Raw genomic sequence first — 18,172 nt, 5'->3', positions numbered from 1 at the left:
ACAGTGACTCATCAGCAGGAGTGGAAGGGGAAGCGTCTCCTCACCCTTGGCAAGTCTCAGTGTTTCCTTCCCAAATGACATCAAAGGGTTTGAAACTGGCTTCTTCCTGGAATCCTGGCTGGTGTAACAAAAGGAAGTTTCCGAGGCATCTGCCTGTCTCTAGACAATCTCCACCTAGCATTGCCCGCCTGGCAGGTTGGCTTCATGGAGTTTTTGGAGTTCCTGTGTAGAATCCAGCACCTAGGGCTCGAGTGTGGCTGCCGCTTTTGCCACTGAATGATCGCAAGGCATCACACACACAGTTTTGGACTCTGGCATTCAGTTGATGAGGCTTGTTCATGCAGCTGCACTATCGCCTCTGTAGTAAGAGAGGAGCTTGAAGCTAAGAGCCCTCCTTGGTCACTTGACTAAAGACGGGGCTTTGTTTGTATAATGAGGAGAGGGTAGCTGGACTGAGGAGATTCCCTCTTCATGAATAAGCTTATCTGTTGGGAAGCATTAGATCTAAACCAGCGTTTGGAGCTTTGGGGGAAGTAATTGCTAACTGCCTGCTTTACCTCAGCCTTGACTGTTAAACGAGGATGTCTGGAGAGTCTGTTGTGGTAATTAGGGTATTTTCGGTGGACCTGAAACACCGTCACGTCGTCCACAGAGCGGTGGAATCTGGTAAACTGGCTCCCCGCAGACACACAGACTTGTCAGGCTAGCGACTTAGGTCCTCCTCTGTGCAGTGTGTGGGGTGTCATGGAGTTGTGGGCCTTAGACGCGGTGTTGCATGGTGACACACAATAAGCACTAAGTAGGTGCCAACTGCTGGTCCCCGTCATCCTGTTGGCAGCCTCTTCTGTGTGCAGCTGTAACTTCTGAAAGTTGTCGGTCGGTCCTCTGCGATTAAACTTGGGAGACTCCTTATCATTTTCTTACAGATGTCAGATTGATCCAATTTGAGCAACTGTTCCAATAGCGGGTTGATCCTTATCTTTTGTTTGAGATTTCTAAATATTTGTGTTATAATGGTTTGATCCCTTTCAGTCTTGACTTCTGTCTGTGTGTGTATGGTGTGTGTGTGTGTGTGTGTGTGTGGTGTGTGTGGTGTGTGTATGGTGTGTGTGTGGTGTGTGTGGTGTGTGTGTATGGTGTGTGTGTGGTGTGTGTGGTGTGTGTGTGGTGTGTGTGTAGGTATGGTGTGTGTATGTATGGTGTGTGTATGTGTGTGGTGTGTGTGTGGTGTATGTGTGTGGTGTGTGTGTGTGAAATGAGATGAAGGATGTGACTTAGAAATGATAAAGATGGTAGATGACACAGGTCTGTGAAAGTGTGGTTTTAAAAATCTCCCACTATACAGCTTGATAAGTGTGTGCTTTACTTATTGAATTGACTTTTTATTGCTGTGACAGCACACGAGGGAGCGCAGGGTCTAGGGACTTACTGTGGCTCACAGTTTCAGGCGGTGCTGGCTGGCTGCAGTCATGGCAGTGGAAGCGTGTGGCAGAGAAGGCTGCTCGTTCATGAGAACAAAGAAGCAAAGAGAAAATGAGGAAGGACCAATAGCCTACTTCCTCAGACTACGCCCTGCCCCATAGTTGCCACCACCTCTCAATAGTTTCATTGAATTATGAATAAAAAAATTATGAGTCCATAGATCACGGCCGAACCACCTTCCACAGGCCCCACCTCTTAGCCGAGCTTTCAACACATGAGCCTTCAGAGGACTTCAGTCCATATTGCCAGACATAAATGAAACATGTGTGTCTCATAATCTGTAACTTTCCAGCTCTTCATGTGCATGTGGACCACGGATGTTTCTGAAAGGATTTTTCTTAGTGAAGCACCGTAGAGAGACCAGGAGGAAGCCTACACTGATGCCGCCTGTGGCTGTCACTGGAGAACTGCATTCAGAACTAAAGGAGAATTTAAAACGATGTACAAAATAGGTATTATTTCAGTTCACATTTTATTTTCAAAAGATATTATTCCTTGAATTCCTCACTTTTATATTGGGAATTTCCAGATGACTCTATTACAGTTTTATTTGCTTAGTGTGTGGTGTGTGGTGTGTGTGTGTGTGCGCGCGCGCGCACATGCTATGGTGTATTTGTGGAAGCCAGAAGACAACTTGCCGGAGTTGGTTCTCTCCTTCCACGGTGCCGCCATATGGGTCCCAGCAGTAGAACTCAGGTTGTCAGGCTTGGCTGCGGGTGCCATTGCTCTCTGAGTCATCTCACTGGCCCTGCAGATGACTCTAACAATTTAAATGTAAGATAAGAGACCAGGAACTAAAGAAACCATCCCAGTCCATAAGGCATTTATCATACAAGCATGCAGAAGGTTCCATTCTTACGACCCACGTAAAAAGTAATATATGTATCATCCCTCCAAGGCTCAGAGAAAAAATCACAGAAGAGAGGGTGAACAGGATGCAGGAGTTGGAAGACGGGGAGATGCGTTCCAAAAAGACACTGGGTAGACAGGGCCTGCATGCATGAGCTCACCATAGCTGTGTTTACTCCGCAAGTCAAGCCGTGTGCATGATTGGGCCAGTCAGCATCTCACCATGGAAGTGAGAGGAGCTTATGAGACCCCCACCACTCCCTGCGATTCTATTGGCACTTTCTTCAGTGGTGGAGCTACTAGTACGTTGCCCATGCCCCAGTAAGAACCTTCTAGGTATGCTCATACAGACACCTAATTAAACACACACACAAAAGGCATGAAGTAAGGAGCAAGCCTTCTGGGAAGAAGTGTTTCGGAGAGAGATGGGGATCATGAAGGATGGAAATGAACAAAGTCCACTCCATGCATGCATGAAGCTAAGAATGAAAATAAGTTTTGAAAAGTTGCTTTCTTTCCCAGAGTGCCAGCTGTGCTGGCATGTGCTGAGGAGGAACACTGGGACTCATTGGCCGGCCAGCCGGGCTATAAAGATACTAGCGAGTGTTATTACAGTCTTAGGTTGCAAAATGGCTTCCATATAATGCTGTGAAATCTGATCTCAATAAAAACAAGTGGGTAAATTTGGCTGCATAAAAACCTAAAACTCTCTGTGTGGAGTAACTAAACAAACCACTCCGAGGGAAGTTAAAGGACAACTGTCAACCCATGAATATTATTTGCAAAACAAATAAGGTAAATGTGAGACATAAAAAAAAACAAACATGAATTCTAAAAGCAAAGAACGTGCTGATTGAAAACTGGGTTGAATTTGTGACCATGCAATTTAAAGAAGAAAAATTTACAGAAGTCCAATAAAAGCAGACAGAAAAATGGCCTACTGCTTAGTCATAAATAACCCCTAACCTCACCCCCTCCTCCCCACAACACACACCAAAATAAAGCAAAGCAAAGCAGTTTTTACCCCCTCACACTGGGCAGGGATAGACATCTTTCTCCTGTTCTGATGAGTAATGCCAAGCCAGAGCAGTTTTTCTGAGCACAGAACAGCAGTGTACATATGGGATTTAAACAGTGTTCCTTTTGCTCCTGCAGCATTGTCAGGGGCTCACTAGACAGGCAGACGTGGTACACACCTGAATGCCCAAAGGTCTTCCTCATCAGCAGGATGTGCGCGTAGCACCAATCCTTCCGCGTGTTCTAAAGTGAGAAGGGGAAAGAGACGCCTTTACACAGCTTGTCTTAGTTATAAAGGTGCACCAAGAGTTTTTGTTTCCAGTTATATCTACTTGTTTATTTGTGTGCTTTTTGTTTGATTGAAGTGTGTGCCACAGTGCGTGTGTGGAGGCCGGAGAACAGCTTGTGGGAGTCCATTCTTCCCTTCTACTGTGTAGGCCCTGAGCTTGGACCAGGTGATCAGGCCTGGCAGGAGGTTTCTGAGCCTCACAGTGTAGCCCAGGCTAGCCTACAGCCCATTGATCTACCCAGTTGGTCTCATAGTCATGGCAACCCTCTGTCTTTGCTTGGATTAGAAGCCTATGATACCATACCCAACTGTAAGTACTGTTTGTGATGCCTGTAAAATGCTGTGTCAGTGCATAAAGAAGGTACTTAGGAGTTTCCCATCAACATTCACAGTAGTTTCAGGTGATGTGAATTTCCTCTTTGTATTTATAATTAACACTTATTATCCATTGCAACTATTTATTCTGATAAGTCTAATTTAAATGTTTCCACCCTCCAGAGGGCTTCCATTGGGTTTTCTGGCAGTGCAGATTTGCTCCCCAAGGAAAGTACAGTGTGACTGGAAATAGCTTTGCGCCATGGGGATCTGTGCGAAGTCATGTTTGCTCAGGTAAACAGATGGGGTCTGATCCCTGGTGTGTGTTTCATTCAAACCTCGGTATGTCTTGTCAGTCTACAAAGCATTTGCTGGCTGTTCTGCGTGCTTTGGACCATGCTAGGCATCACGGCTCATACAGATGGGCCAACCTAATCTCTGCCTTCAACGCACTGATAAATGAGTGACAGATGGCTGTCTTGGAGTAAAGTGTCGGTGTCCTGTGGTGATACTGCAGAGGGGGGCTCTTCATAGGAGCAGAGGGGACACATGCAGAGGGTGATTAAAGTCTTTGTGTAGAGATGAACAAACAAAAGAGCTGGTGGGGCTGAGGCATGGCAACAGTACAGGCGGAAGGCTCAGAGACCGTGCGTACAGCGGTGTCTAGAGGAGGCTGGGGAGCTGTGCGAATCAGCAAGAAATCGGCTAGAAAATCTCACATTAGGAAAGGAGCCTGAAGTATTCGGGAATTTCACACAATTTCCCCCCAAACACTATAAAGCTCACACAGACAATATCAGAATCATATTACAGATCTGGAAATTCACTGAAAACGTTTGGAAAATGCTAGAAAAAGAGGCTAGAAGATTGGAGGCTAATTTCTCAGATGGTCACCCTTACCTCAGATTACTATGGACCCTGAAATAATTATTTTAGAGTTGGGGCTCACATGTTTGCCAGAACTGCATTATCGCTAACCCACGACAGAAGCAGAAGAGTCGCGATATGACAGGATGCCCTTTGTCTTCTGCGGGATTGGACCTGACTTGGGTATTTTTGTGAATGGCTGGTGTCTTCAAGGAAGTGATGCATGCAGTCTGTGCACTGTATGTTACATGCAGACCTTCCTCATGAAGACTGTCAAGGGAGCTGGTTAGATAGCTAGGTGACCTGATGAAATGCCAGCATGCGCACACAGACCAGGGATAGTGCTGGAGAATAGAGACAGGTGGGTCCCTGGGCACTCACTGGCTGCTAGTGTGGTCAGAACTGTGAACTCCACATTCAGGGATATACCCTGTCTCAGGAAATAGGGGGAGAGTGATTGAGAAAGATACCTAACATTGACCTCTGACCTCTAAATGCATATAGACACATGGATGCATACCCATACACATGTGCAAACACACACACACGTGCATGGCTGTACATGCATCAAGCTTTGGGAACTATTGCTGCCTTACGATTTAAGTTGCTTTCGTTGCTGCGGGTAAGCCCTGAATTTTCACCTGTCTGCAGAGGGGAAGATCGGGACATGGTGGGTGATGTCTGTAGTATGTCCATTCCCATGGGACAGCAGAAGAGGCCAATAATGCAAAGTGTTTTTGAGACATCACCTCCGTCAGCCAGCAGGAGTGTGGTGTAGCAGACTAGCTTTAAGCCCCCTGCCCTCCCCTCAGTGTTCTTCAGCTATGAACCATTTTCAGTTGAGCAGTTTGTGATCATAAATTAGTGTCACGGTTTAATTGTGTTTCTGATAACAGTGTTCTAAACTGTGAGGGAAATTGCCCCAACCAATTAAGTGCTCCTAAACTAATAATCCTCTGTGAAGGGTGTTGATTGGCTAGTTCCAAGGTTAAGAGTGTTCCGTGGGAATGGCTGTCTATGAGAAGGCAATGCACGCTTACTGGTAGTGGCTACCCAAGGTACAGATTCCCCTTAGTCTTTAAACTGTTTTTACCAGAGAAAATGTCCAGTGTGAGAAACCACTCAGCAGGAAACTGAAGATCAGAAGCTGGCACTAAAGGTCAGCAAGTGTCCTGTGGACCAGTCATCCACCAGGACTGTGTCCACCAGTGCCCTGATGCTGTGCTCTGAACGTTCTTAACACCTCTCCAAGTTAACATGATGAGATTCCAACTCCTGGTTTAATGTTAAGAGGCAGGTCTCTGGGGAGGCAGTTAGGTCATGAGAGGCAGCACTCATGAATGCTCTCAGCACCCTTACCAGAGGGTCCCAGGACAGCAGGCCTCTGTCGTACACCCTGTATGACACCGAAGAAGGAACCGTTTGTGAGAAAGCAGGCTTCACCAGACGTCTGCTGGCACACTGATCTTGGACTTGGCAGTCTCCAAAGTCGTCAGGAATAATGCACACAGAAGTATTATGGTATAACAGGTGAGCTACCTGGGCTGGGAAACCGCAGTGTCTGCTGCGCTAGCAGTAGGGAGAAGAGTAAACTGAGATGAGTGAGGCCCCCTGCCTAGAGAAAAACCTAGCTCCAGGAATAGCTGCGTTGCCCCGCTCCTGTTCCTAGAGCTGACTTGTGACTCTTCAGATGACAGCGCCATCGAGGCTCTGAATACACAGCCTCTTATTGTAATTTCCTCCTGAGCCAACTCTGGCTGTGGGACTCTAGGCAGTTTGATCCCAAGGAAGAGCCAAAGGTACCTGTGGTTGGAAGTTGATTGCTAGAGTCGCGCCTGCATGTTGGGCTCTGCCTGGCTCTTGAACTCCTTGGGCCAAATGAAAATGTGTGCACCAGATAATTAGTGTCACAGTTGTAGTATGTATATACATGTCTGCTAACATGTAACTAACAGTTACTGTTTAAACGTGGATAGAAAGTATCTTTGAATATTCTTAAGGTTTTTCAGAATAAAAGCTTAGCCAAAAAGGCCATAAGCAGGGAAGGGGCCCCTGTGAGGGATGAAGACTAAGAGGGACAAACATAACTTTTGCAGTCTACTTCCTTTTAACTCATATCCCACGTTTGAAGATATAGTGAATATGAATATCTAAATTTTCATAAGCTTTTATATATGATCATTAAGAAATAAAGTGGGGACAGAGAGAGAACTCAGTAGTTGAGAGTACTTGCTTCCTTTGCATAGGATCTCCATTCCCAGCACCCACATAAAGTGGCCCACAAGTGCCTGAGACTCCCATTCCAGTGGATGCAGTGCCCTCTTCTGGCCTCTTCGGGCACTGCACTCAGGTGTTGCGCATACACATAAACTATAAAAGTAAGGGCAGAGTAGAAATAGCAAATCTATAGACTATAGAAAGCACATCTTCCAGACTGAACAATTCCCACAAGCTGCAAGCAAAGCCACACAGGTTCAAATCTCTATCTAGACCACATTGCATTTCCATTTTGAAAACCACATTCAAAACAAACTAAATTACATTTGAATTCCCTTCCAGCCATGGATATCTAAGCTTTAGTAAATAAATATCACTAGTGATCTTGATATGTAACCACAGAAGAAATTCTCAAATTATATATGAGTATGAGTTTAGTTTCAATGTACCAAGCACCCTTGCATTTATTATGTCATCTGTGTGGCAGTATTTTTCCATTAATCTTTTACTTCTGATTACCTCCCTTCGAGCAGTGTCTTTACTTCACAGCCTTTATATCTTGATAGAATGACTCTCCTTCTCTGCCTTACCACGTTTCCTTGGTGCAGCTGTTAGAGTGCCAACGTTTAAGAGAAAAAACAGTGTGCTTTTAGTTCTAACCAAACTCTGAAAATCAGGATTGCGCATTTAAGAAATACTAACTGCGCAAATATTATTAAATGATAGCCTGGCTTTTGCTAGCAGATAAAAGATGTAATTCGACAATGGCTAGCTGTTTTGCCCACACCATCGGAGATGAGCCAGGCATTGGCTGGAAATACAGATGTGCATGGTCAGACAGGGACCAGGGCCACACAGAGAGAGAAAGGGTATCAACAGATGACAGGATAGCTTGTTTATATTCATTGGTCAGGAAAAGTCAAGGAGTTAGCCCCTGAGCAGAAGTGAAGGACTTCCTGCTGTGTTCCAGGAAGGAAGCCTGAGACCCTGGTGGCCAGGTGATAGATAAGGAGGGGCAGCCAGGCCCAGTAGCCAAGACAAAGATGTGGGATTCTGTTTTACATGAGGTAGAAACGCTAAGGAGAGGGTTTCCAATGGATAAAGTCTGACTTTGTGTTAAAGCTTAAAGAATTATGTAGGGTAGAAAGGGATGTGTCAGTGGGTGTAATGTCACAGTCAGAAGGAAAGTCTGGTATTCTGGTATGACAGGGTGACTATAGTCAATAATAATGTGTTTCAGATAAGTTGGATAACGGATATTTAAATGTTTTTACCCCAAATAAATGGTGTTTAAAATGGACGGATAACCCTGATTTGATCATCACACAGTGCAAATATACAGGAAAAACACTTGTAAACATTTGCAAGCATGGTATGTTAATCAAGACAATTATAAAGAAGTTTTTAAAAAGCACTGTCCTGGCTGTTGTGTGGGGAATGGGCTGCAGAGAGTGGGCGTAATACAGTCTGCCTTCAATCTCTGCTCTCCGGTACAGAGACAAGCGGGTGTCTCTCTGGGAGTTGAGGCCAGCCCAGTCGACATAGTGAGTGAGTTCTAGGCCAGCCAGGGCCATGCAGTGAGACTCAGGGGTGTGTTTGTGGGAGACTGAGAGCAGATGAATGGTTTAGCACTGTACCCCATCAGTCTAGGGAGGGGTCTGAACGAGCGTTGTCAGTGCAGATGGGGACCCCAGGGCAGATTTAGGGTTCGTGTGAAGAATGGTTAAGCCTGGACTTCATCATAGCTCCCTTCTCCATGGCTTTCTTCATGAGGGTGGGAATGGTAGAAGTTTGCACCAACAAGCTCCCCCCACCGTCCCCCGAACCAGTGGCATCCTCTGAAGCTTCACAGTGTGGGATGACCAAGACACCTGAGCATTTAGAAAGTGTATCGAGCCAGGCTGAGCGGTTAGTAGGGCCAGAACTCTCCTATGTTGATGTTTGCGCACGTTTCCATTTGTTTCTGGCTGAGGGCAGAACTAGAGATGGCGATGATGGGCTTACGTGAGTGTCCAGGTCTCAGCAGTGCGCACACCCGAGGCGAGCGTCCCTTCTGCTCTCGGAGCCCAGTTGTGCTTCCTTGCATTCAATCGAAGCGTGAAAGGGGATTTTCAGACACTCTTTGTCGGTTTGATCGGAATGTATTCCTTGGTTGGGGGTGGTGCTCCCGGAGAGGTGTGTTGCTGGTCTCTCCCCACCCCAACAGCTTCAGGAGTCTTTAGGGTACTCAGCAAAAAGTGTGCTGTGCTCTACAGTCTTACAGGAGGGAAAAGTGTCCCATAGCAAGATACAGTATTTGTATACAGATGTACGCAGACACATCTTCATAGATGGAATGACGATTGTGTGAAGTTGATCAGGGCTGGTTGGCTTGACCTCTGCGGACTGGGGAGCAGTTGAGAGAAGATGAATCTTGGAAGATGGGGCAGTAGATGGCCAAGCAGAAAGGGTGGAGACGGGAGCAGGAGACAGATGATTAAGATGGGATTAAGTAAACCACAGCCAACCCCCCCCCCCCCAGAGCATCCTGAAGGAGAACAAGGAAAACTGGAGGTGACTTCTGTCTTATGAGGGTGCCGTCCCTGTGGGGAGAGTACAGACTTGTCAGAGGGAAGGGTGGAGCCGGCAGGCCTCCCTCATACTCCAGCATTGCCTCCACTCATTTCCAAGACTCACGGGTGAGGGCAAGCAGGGAATGCTTTTCAACAGCAAAGGATTGTATTATTTGACCATGAAGTATCGTTTGGATGTGTTTTCCCATTTTAAAAGTCCAATCACACTGCTTGTATCAGGGAATTGCTTCAGCCGAAAATGACTCCATCCATTTTCTTCCCGTTCTTTCTAATAATGACTTCGCGGCTGCCGAGGTCTTTTTAATAGTTCTATAACCCAGGTAAAGCCAGGCTGCTGCATGCCAGCGTCAGTCCAGAGACATATTAAAGGAACACCTGACACCATTGAAAGACTATTTAAACTTTTGCTGAATGACCCCTAAGACCTGAAAAGCCATCTCATTCATGAACCACACATTGAAACTTATTCCTCCATGAATTTCTGCCATTGGCTGTTCCCATTCTTCTTTTGAACTACCTCAAAACTCATTCTTCTCTTGAATGCCCTGCAGCTTTCCCTCTAGACCAGCCTATTTAGGGCTTCCTGCTTCTCCTTACATCTGTCTGTTTTCTTCTCTTTAGCCCTGCAGCTCAGGTGCCATGCAGACTAGCCTGGTTCCTGGGGTCAGCCTCCTTACCCTGCTCAGTCTGTACCACAGATCTCAGTAGCCCATCTGCGCCTAATATCTAGACAAATGAGACAAACATTTCTCTGCATTCTGTCAGGATTATCTGAGAGTCTTTCCTCTACCAGAAGTTCACTTAAGTCAGGAGCCAGTGGAAAGAATTGAGTGAGACGGACACAGTCATTAGGTTCTGGTTCTTCACAGACATACACAGAAGGTGTGCATACACACACACACACACAAACACACACACACACACACCTACTGTTACCAAAATAGAAGGTAGCCACGCTAGTTAAGCAGAATGTCTAGTGTTGACTCAAAATACAGTGCCTGTTCCCGAAAGAGTAAGAGATTATTCTGAAGCAAATGAGAGTGAGTGACTGTGGCGCAAGGATCAAGTTACCCTGAGTGATATTTTCCACTGGAGCAGAGGATGCTTGAACTTCTTCAGGCGCAGAACAAAACAAAGCCACTCCTCAATGTTTGACAAATTCACTGATGGGGACATAAGGAGGCTTGTTAGAGCAGGCAGGGGAAGGAGTCTCTCAGATGCTACCCTTTTAGAGTTGATAGAAGCGAATGGTCCATGATGCAATAATGACATCTCAAATGGTGTTACCTAATAATGACAAAGCTATGCGGTCGGATACAGCAGAGGATCGAGTTTATTGAGAGGACCCGTGGTGGTTTTGCGGCACTCTGTCTCACTACAATCACAGCGTTCTACATGGTTTGTAGGGGCATCCGCTTCAGAGAACGTCAGCTCACCCTAGATGGCATGCACTCCCCTACCAGACAGGCATCCTATAAATTTGTGAGTGAGGTTGGTGGAGGAAGCAGCTGCAGATGGAACAGCCAAAACGGATTAGAAAACCAGCTCGTGTTTCTGGCGCTCCAGGTAGTGGTGGGGTTAGCAGTCTTACATACAAAGAAGGACATGTGTGGCGCTGGAGCAGTGTCTTTTCATATTTGTCTGTCATTGCTCCATAGTTCGCCTGAGAAAGAATGTCAGTGTTTGTATTTATTCTAGGTTTTATATAAAACATATTCACATGTATAAATTCTGTTATAGGCCCATATCTGAAACTCTGCCATATAACAACCCAGCCAATGTTCCATGAAATTAGGGCCATTATTACCACTACGAGGAATTTTACTTACTTTTTATTTAAGTATAAACAAGCATTAGGTTTCATTATTGAATAAACACGGGAACGGCACAAGGGGTTTGTATCTTAGTGACAGTCACATACTTAGGTTATGTGGTATCTTAATAGGCATCTATAAATACGAACAATCTGTACTTTCCCTAGTAGACTTCCATGTCCAATCTCTACAAAGCTTATGTCCAAAAGCAATTCTCCTTGTTACTTTTGAACAACTGAGATTTTTAAATCATTAAAACTTAAATGCTTTCATTTTGAAAGTAGTTTTATTTATCAGGATTATATGATATAAACTCTGGCAAAAAAAAAATCTTTCTATGACAGTGCTGAAGTCCTGTGTTAGGGATTTTCTTGGGAGCAGGCCATGTATAACTACCCTAGAAAATTTTCAATAATAACTATCGTATCTGAACTGATGAGATCACCTTATGCAAGTACAATTACAGAAGTCACAGCTAGGAACTGCCTGACTCAGGACTTGAGGGCAGTTGGGGAGTTCTCCAGTTGAGTCTATTTCATGCAAATTTAGGGTCCACTTGGTGAACAGTGGCAGTGAGATACCCAAACAGGAGACAGTTCTCAGAGCAGGAGTCATGTGTCATTTCCTGTTGTCAGGATTTCTGTCCTGCCTGGTTTCCACAGTCATTAAGTCACCAAAGAAATCACACAGAGGTCTGTAGTAACTATAAACTGATTGACCCATTAGTTCAGGCTTCTTGTTAACTCTTATAACTTATATTAGCTCATTATTCTAGTATATGTTAGCCACATGGCTTGGTATCTTTTTCAGCGAGGCAGTCACATCTTGCTTCTTCTGTGTCTGGGCCAGGACTGCAGAGGAATGGGCTTCCTCCTCCCAGAATTCTCCTATTCTCCTTGACCCACCTCTACTTCCTATCTGGTGGTCTCACCTATATTTCCTGCCTGGCTACTGGCCAATCAGAGTTTATTTAAAATATAATTGACAGAATACAGACCATGGTCCCACACCAATCCCCCCCCCCCCCACACACACACACAGCTATTTTCCTAGGGCACCTTCTACATCCACTTCCCCATCTCCCCTGCATCACTTATCACAGAACCCAGAATGTAGTTTATATTGATAGGTGTTTTCCAAATGAGGAATGAGTAAGAGTGAACTTAGATATGCTGACATAATCAAAACCTTCACTATTCTGTGCACTTTAATACCTCTGCAGTTAAACATCTGTAGTCCAATGGATGTCACTCACTGAAGTATAGCAACAAAAAGAAGAACACAATGTTGTTAAATTGCAGAAAATAGGATGATAAGAGAGATAAGTTTAAAAACACAATGACAGAAGAAATATCTGGGTTCCAGCTCCACTGTTTATAAGTGTGTACAAAATGAAGTGGGAGGGAATGGGCAGTGAAGAGGAAGACAAAAAGAAGAAAGGGAGAGAGTATGATGTACCTAATAAAAACAAAATTCAAATTTAATTAAAAGCAGTGACCCAGGATTCAGGAGGCTCAGTAGAGTCCCCAAGAGATAAGGCCAAGTAGGACTGGTTTATCCTTGACTTCCTCCACTCCTGTTCTTAGCACACATCTAGCCTCAGCTTCTCCCTTTGTGGTGCATACTTTTGAATGCACCAATTAAAGATCCTTCTTCGGCTTGCAGGAAAGGAAGTTTGAGGAATGGCCTTTAGTGGAATGCCGCAGTGGCGGGCAGGGCAGGGGTGGGAAACAGCACACTGGAGGCTTGCAGAGTGACAGAGTCAAGGAAGGCATTTGAAGAAGAGGCTGTTTGACATCAAACATCCTTTTTGCCTGCTTATGCTATTGGCTCAGCTCCAACCTTCTGCCCAGGACCAGGAGAGGAAATGCTTCATGTCTCCTCCGAAGACCTACTGTGAGGGTTTCTGAACAATTCGTGGCCTGGCTCAGTTCTGTTAAGTTAAAGCGGCTTCGAGGGAGGAAGCTGAAAAGAAAACCATCTCTTCTGTATTTTGTGTGCAGACATGTGCTTTTTTAAGTGCAGACCATTGGTGCCTGCGCACATGTGCGTGTGTGCGTGTGTGTGTGTGTGTGTGTGTGTGTGTGTGTGTGTGGTACTGTTGTTTAGTTTCAGGTCTCCTTGTTAGAAAAGGTTAGCTTGACTCCCATTCTGCACATCTTTGTGCTTTCAAATTACATCCCTGATGATTGACAGTCACTAGAGCCATAAGGAAGGATCAACCCTTCTTTTCTTTTTGTATTTTTTAAAGATTTATTTATTTTTATTTTTGTGTATGTGTGTGTGTGTATCCCATGTGTGTGAGTGCCCGCAGAAACTAGAAAGAGTCATCAGCTCCACTGGAAGTAGCGTTAAAGGCAGCTGTGAGCTACCTGCCGACTGGGGGTCTTTAGCTAGGATAGTCTGTGCTTGTGACCCTGGATGTTCTCTTCCGCTGTAGATTATCCCTTCTGAGTTGCTGTCCGTCACACACTCACTGCTGTCTCCCAAGGTTTATAGATATTCTTGCTAAAGGTTCCTTAATAGTAAGAACAATATTTTTAAGACCCTGGGTTTGGGACTAGAGAGATCAGAGGACCCAAGTTCCATTCCCAGCACCCACACAGCGGCTCACAGCTCTCTGTGACTCCAGTCCTAGGGGACCTGACACCCTCTTCTGCTTCAGAGGCCACTCATAGAATTAATGTGGTACAAAGACATACTTGCAGACAAAATACCCATACATATAAAATAAAAATAAATTAACATCTCCAAAAAAAAACCGTTAACACCCCGACTTTAATCAACTAGAAGGATATGGGTGCTTTTCTAGTTCCAGGATTATTAAAAGTCAGAAGTTTCGCAAGCTTGCTAGACTGAAGAGGAAACTCTAAAGCTCTCTAGCTATTAAGGGCTCTTACGGTAGCTACTTTCCAAGACAGTGAAAACCTGAACCTACTTAGACACCCAATTCTCATTTTCATCATTGGCTGCTACCCACAAACCCCACCCCTCTGCTGTTGCCTTGAATAAGATGCTAAAAATCCCATCACAGATCTGTTTTGACTGGAAGCCCGAAACTATTTACTAGGGAATAGTCAGCTTCCCGACTTGCATTTAATGAGGCACCTGACAAGACAACAGAACGACAGGAAAGATGGATCAGGTGTGCACAGGAAGACAGCCCGGCTTCTGCTCTCCGCCTAGTGGCCTCATGATTCCGCTCTCAGGACTCTCTGGCTTGTAGCGGTGGCTGTCCACAGTGTGGGGTTCTGATAAAAGGAGATTGAGGCCACAAATTAATTCCCCTGTGCCACTGACCAAAGGAAATAGATTTCAGTTGTGACTGTCTCACTGCTGTAACCCAGAATGCCGGGCTCACCTACCCTGAGGCCTGAAGACTTTCCTGCCGGCCACATCTCTGTGGAAATGCGTGGCATCTTCACTGCTGGATCATCTGTCTCCAGATGGACTCCATCTTCATTTCAGGCACCAGGCTTCACAAAACTGGCAGGCCTTTTTATTTTATTTTATTAAGTATTGTTTTAAAGAAATTTGGCTTCTTGGAGGTCTTCCTGCTTTATGCTAGAATAGATTTTTACATTGTGTGTTGTAGAGGTAGTGTTGATAGGCGAGGCTTGTACTCTTAGGTGGTTGTTTGCTCATTCTATGTACTCAGTCACATTGTATTGTCCTGACAATGCCCTGACCAGACAGCAAGGATGCTAACGACACCGGCAAAGCTATCTGCTGTCTAAATTGATCTGGATTCAGTCTCCATGAAAAGATAAGAAAGGAATAGAAAAGAAAGGCAAGGAAAAGAAAAAGCCCGAGTTTGAAGTAATGCTGTGTTGAAAGTCATCAGGAGCTTTTCCATCTCATTGGAGAAAAATATTAATAGTTTATCTATTACTTTCAATTCATTTGTGATCCCTGGAGAGCTGAGAAAATAAAGACTGAATGTTCACTTTACCACGCTGCTCAGAGTGTGATTTCACTGTTGTATGGTGGCCGAGATGGGAGAGGGAAGTGGGCAGGAGAAGAAGGGCGGCCCTTTCTCGGGGGTACCTGTGCTGGGCAGTGTGCAGAGGGCTGTCTGCTCTTTCAGAAGTCTCTGCTCATGTTCTGTAATGAGGTGTGATTACGTGAGGTTTGGGGTCCTGGGTAGAATGTCATAGAATCCAGATTATCACGATCCAGGTTGTGAGATGTTATATTTATAGCTGAAGGCTCAACTAAGTGTGCATATGTTTAGTTAAACTGTAGCATTATGTCATTGTGCCTTGATTTATAAACAGTAATGCCTCAAACTAAAGTTGGGCAGCCCATTTTTAAGTTTCTGTGTTTTTACCTGTATTTTGATCTCTGTATTATTATACCAGGGACATAATTATATCTATTCTTTTAAAATTAGCAATTGTTTCACAACTTATGAGTAACCGGTACTTAATATGTTAGTATTATTAATTTCCTTTTTTATCTGAGCATCAAATCAGAGTATGGTATTCTCTTGTTTGTTCTTTTATTTTGAAATAGTGTTACTGTGCATCCCAGACTAGCCTCAAACTTACAATGTAGCCTAGCCTGGCCTCAAAGTCAAGACCTTCCTGTCTCAGTCTCCTGTGTTCTGGGGTTGTATGAGCACATGGGTCATCATAAAGGGCTGTGAAATACTTCTACTTTGTAGTTGACGATTCAGATCCATCTATTAACTTGGTAATTCTAGATTTGGGGTTCCCGAAAGGCTCATTACTGTAATTGTATTCAAGTCTCTCACGTTTCTTTAGAAAGAAGTAGAAATGGGGCTGGGGAAATGACTCAGATGGTAAAGCGCTGGTCTGGGTTCAAATCCTCGCACTGGTATAAAAAGCCAGGTGAGAGGGTTCACCCTGTAATTGCACTGCTAGGGAAGCAGAGATGGGGTGACCCTGGGACTTGCTGGTCTGACTGAATCATCAAGCTCAGTCTGCAGGAGACCTTGTCTAAAACAATGAGAGATACAGGAAGACAACAGAAATTGGCCTCTGGCTTTCACATGTATGCACATGAACCCAGAACATACATACACACCATACTCATGCACAAACATACATTAGAAATGTAGGCAGGTTTCTCTTTGCACTGCCAGCTCACCCCCCCCACCCCCCCCCCAAAAAAAACGGCATGGAGACTTATTAATAGCAACAGCCCAGCCTTAGCTTTAGGCTGGTTTCTAACTTGCTCTTATAACTGAAGTTCCCCTCTATTTTTACGTTTACGTTCTTCCACACACTCGTTTGCCACCCCTTCTCCACTATGCTCCTCCTGGTTATAACACATCTGACTGGTGACTCCTCCTTTCTTCTTCCCAGAGCTCTCTCTGTCCAGAAGTCCCACCTACACCTCCCGCCTAACATTGTCAATTAGCTTTTTATTAAACCGGCCACAGTGCACCTCTTCACACAGTGTGAAGGAACATTCCACAACACAAGAATAAAGAAAAATGAATAGAACCTATATCTACCTTGAATTGGCAAGGGGGGAAAAACACAGATGGCCTAGTCACAAACATTGGGTCTTCTTATACACAGATATGCAAATCCATTAGCTTCTTAAGGAGGAGAGAAGCATTTGACTAGCACACTGTCTTGAGTGTTACTATAGCTAGTTTTCAGAAATACTGTGTTAGAGGCAGGATGGAGAAAGTACAACCACATTAGACAGTTGTATTATAAATACTAGAACAAGACATTTGAAGGAATATACTCATTGTACTCAGTCAGTAGGAAAGTATGTTACGACCTCTTAGCCGGAAATACAAGCCTTCTTAGTAACAGACAGCTGGCTTTCTTAGAGCTGAGTTCATCCATTTTCAAAGCAGTTTGCTGATGAAATTTTCTAATTCCATAATTTCTGTGATTTTTTTTTCTCCCTTCACAAGTTGGGCCAAAGATGAGTCAAAATCACACCTGTTTTTGAACTTCATGTACCAAGACATTTCCTGTTGACAGGAATCTGGTGGAAATGTCATTCTTGTCACCGCCAAATCTCTGTCCTACGGGAGAACATTGGCTGCCGTCTTTCCCAGATTTGTCCCACGATGGATGTTGACATTGAGATCCGTGTTGTCTTGTTGACAAGTCTAGGTTCCATCTCCAATCTTCTGTGCTATACAGCCTTGGGGCCTCACTGGCCCATTTCGAGCTAGTTGGTCTTTTGCCTCAGTGCGTGGAAATTTAGAGAGGTTAAAGGCTACATAGTAGTAGCCGAGCACCTACTGAAAGGGACCCAAGTTGCCCACACATGCAAACTGTTTGAATTTAATGTAAGAACCCTAAGAAAGAAAAATTTCAACTTCCAGTTGGTTTTATTTGTTCATCAGTACAACTCTATAATCATAAACAATACCGTATTGCTCAAAAGGGGAAAAACTAAGGTGCTGCAAACATAGAACTGGAATTGCTGCTATAGGCACTCGGGACAGATGGTCTCTAGGAATGAAGGAAGACATTCTCCCCAGTCTCCTGATGTGTGGTGCTTTCCAATGTCTGGATTCTAGAGACTTCCACCAGTGGAAGAGCCTCCTTCTTATCTAGTGTTTGCTCACGGGATAAGGTCTGCGGTGCAGACAAGGCAGGACACCTACTCAGAGGGACCCAAGATGCCCATGCATGCTTCTTTGAGATTGTCCCAGACGAGCCACATGTAAGGGCTACAAGGTCAAGGGTCTAGTGCACGGCTTTGGCTTTGCTGACACTTTTCTGCATTGTAGTAAATTCCCCCCCCCCTTT

At 44.8% G+C, this 18,172-nt stretch overlaps 1 protein-coding gene across 4 annotated transcripts in view; it reads left to right on the top strand.

The window, feature by feature from the left end:
• C10H1orf21 (chromosome 10 C1orf21 homolog) overlaps positions 1-18,172 on the top strand; it is a 196,568-nt gene that overhangs the window by 92,949 nt on the left and 85,447 nt on the right. The gene's annotated exons all lie outside the window — the stretch shown is intronic.

This window comes from Microtus pennsylvanicus, chromosome 10 (genome assembly GCF_037038515.1).
Source record: "Microtus pennsylvanicus isolate mMicPen1 chromosome 10, mMicPen1.hap1, whole genome shotgun sequence".
NCBI classification, from domain to species: Eukaryota; Metazoa; Chordata; class Mammalia; order Rodentia; family Cricetidae; genus Microtus; species Microtus pennsylvanicus.
The sequence above is the reverse complement of the archived record's forward strand: the minus strand, read 5'-3'. Positions and strand labels throughout refer to the sequence as shown.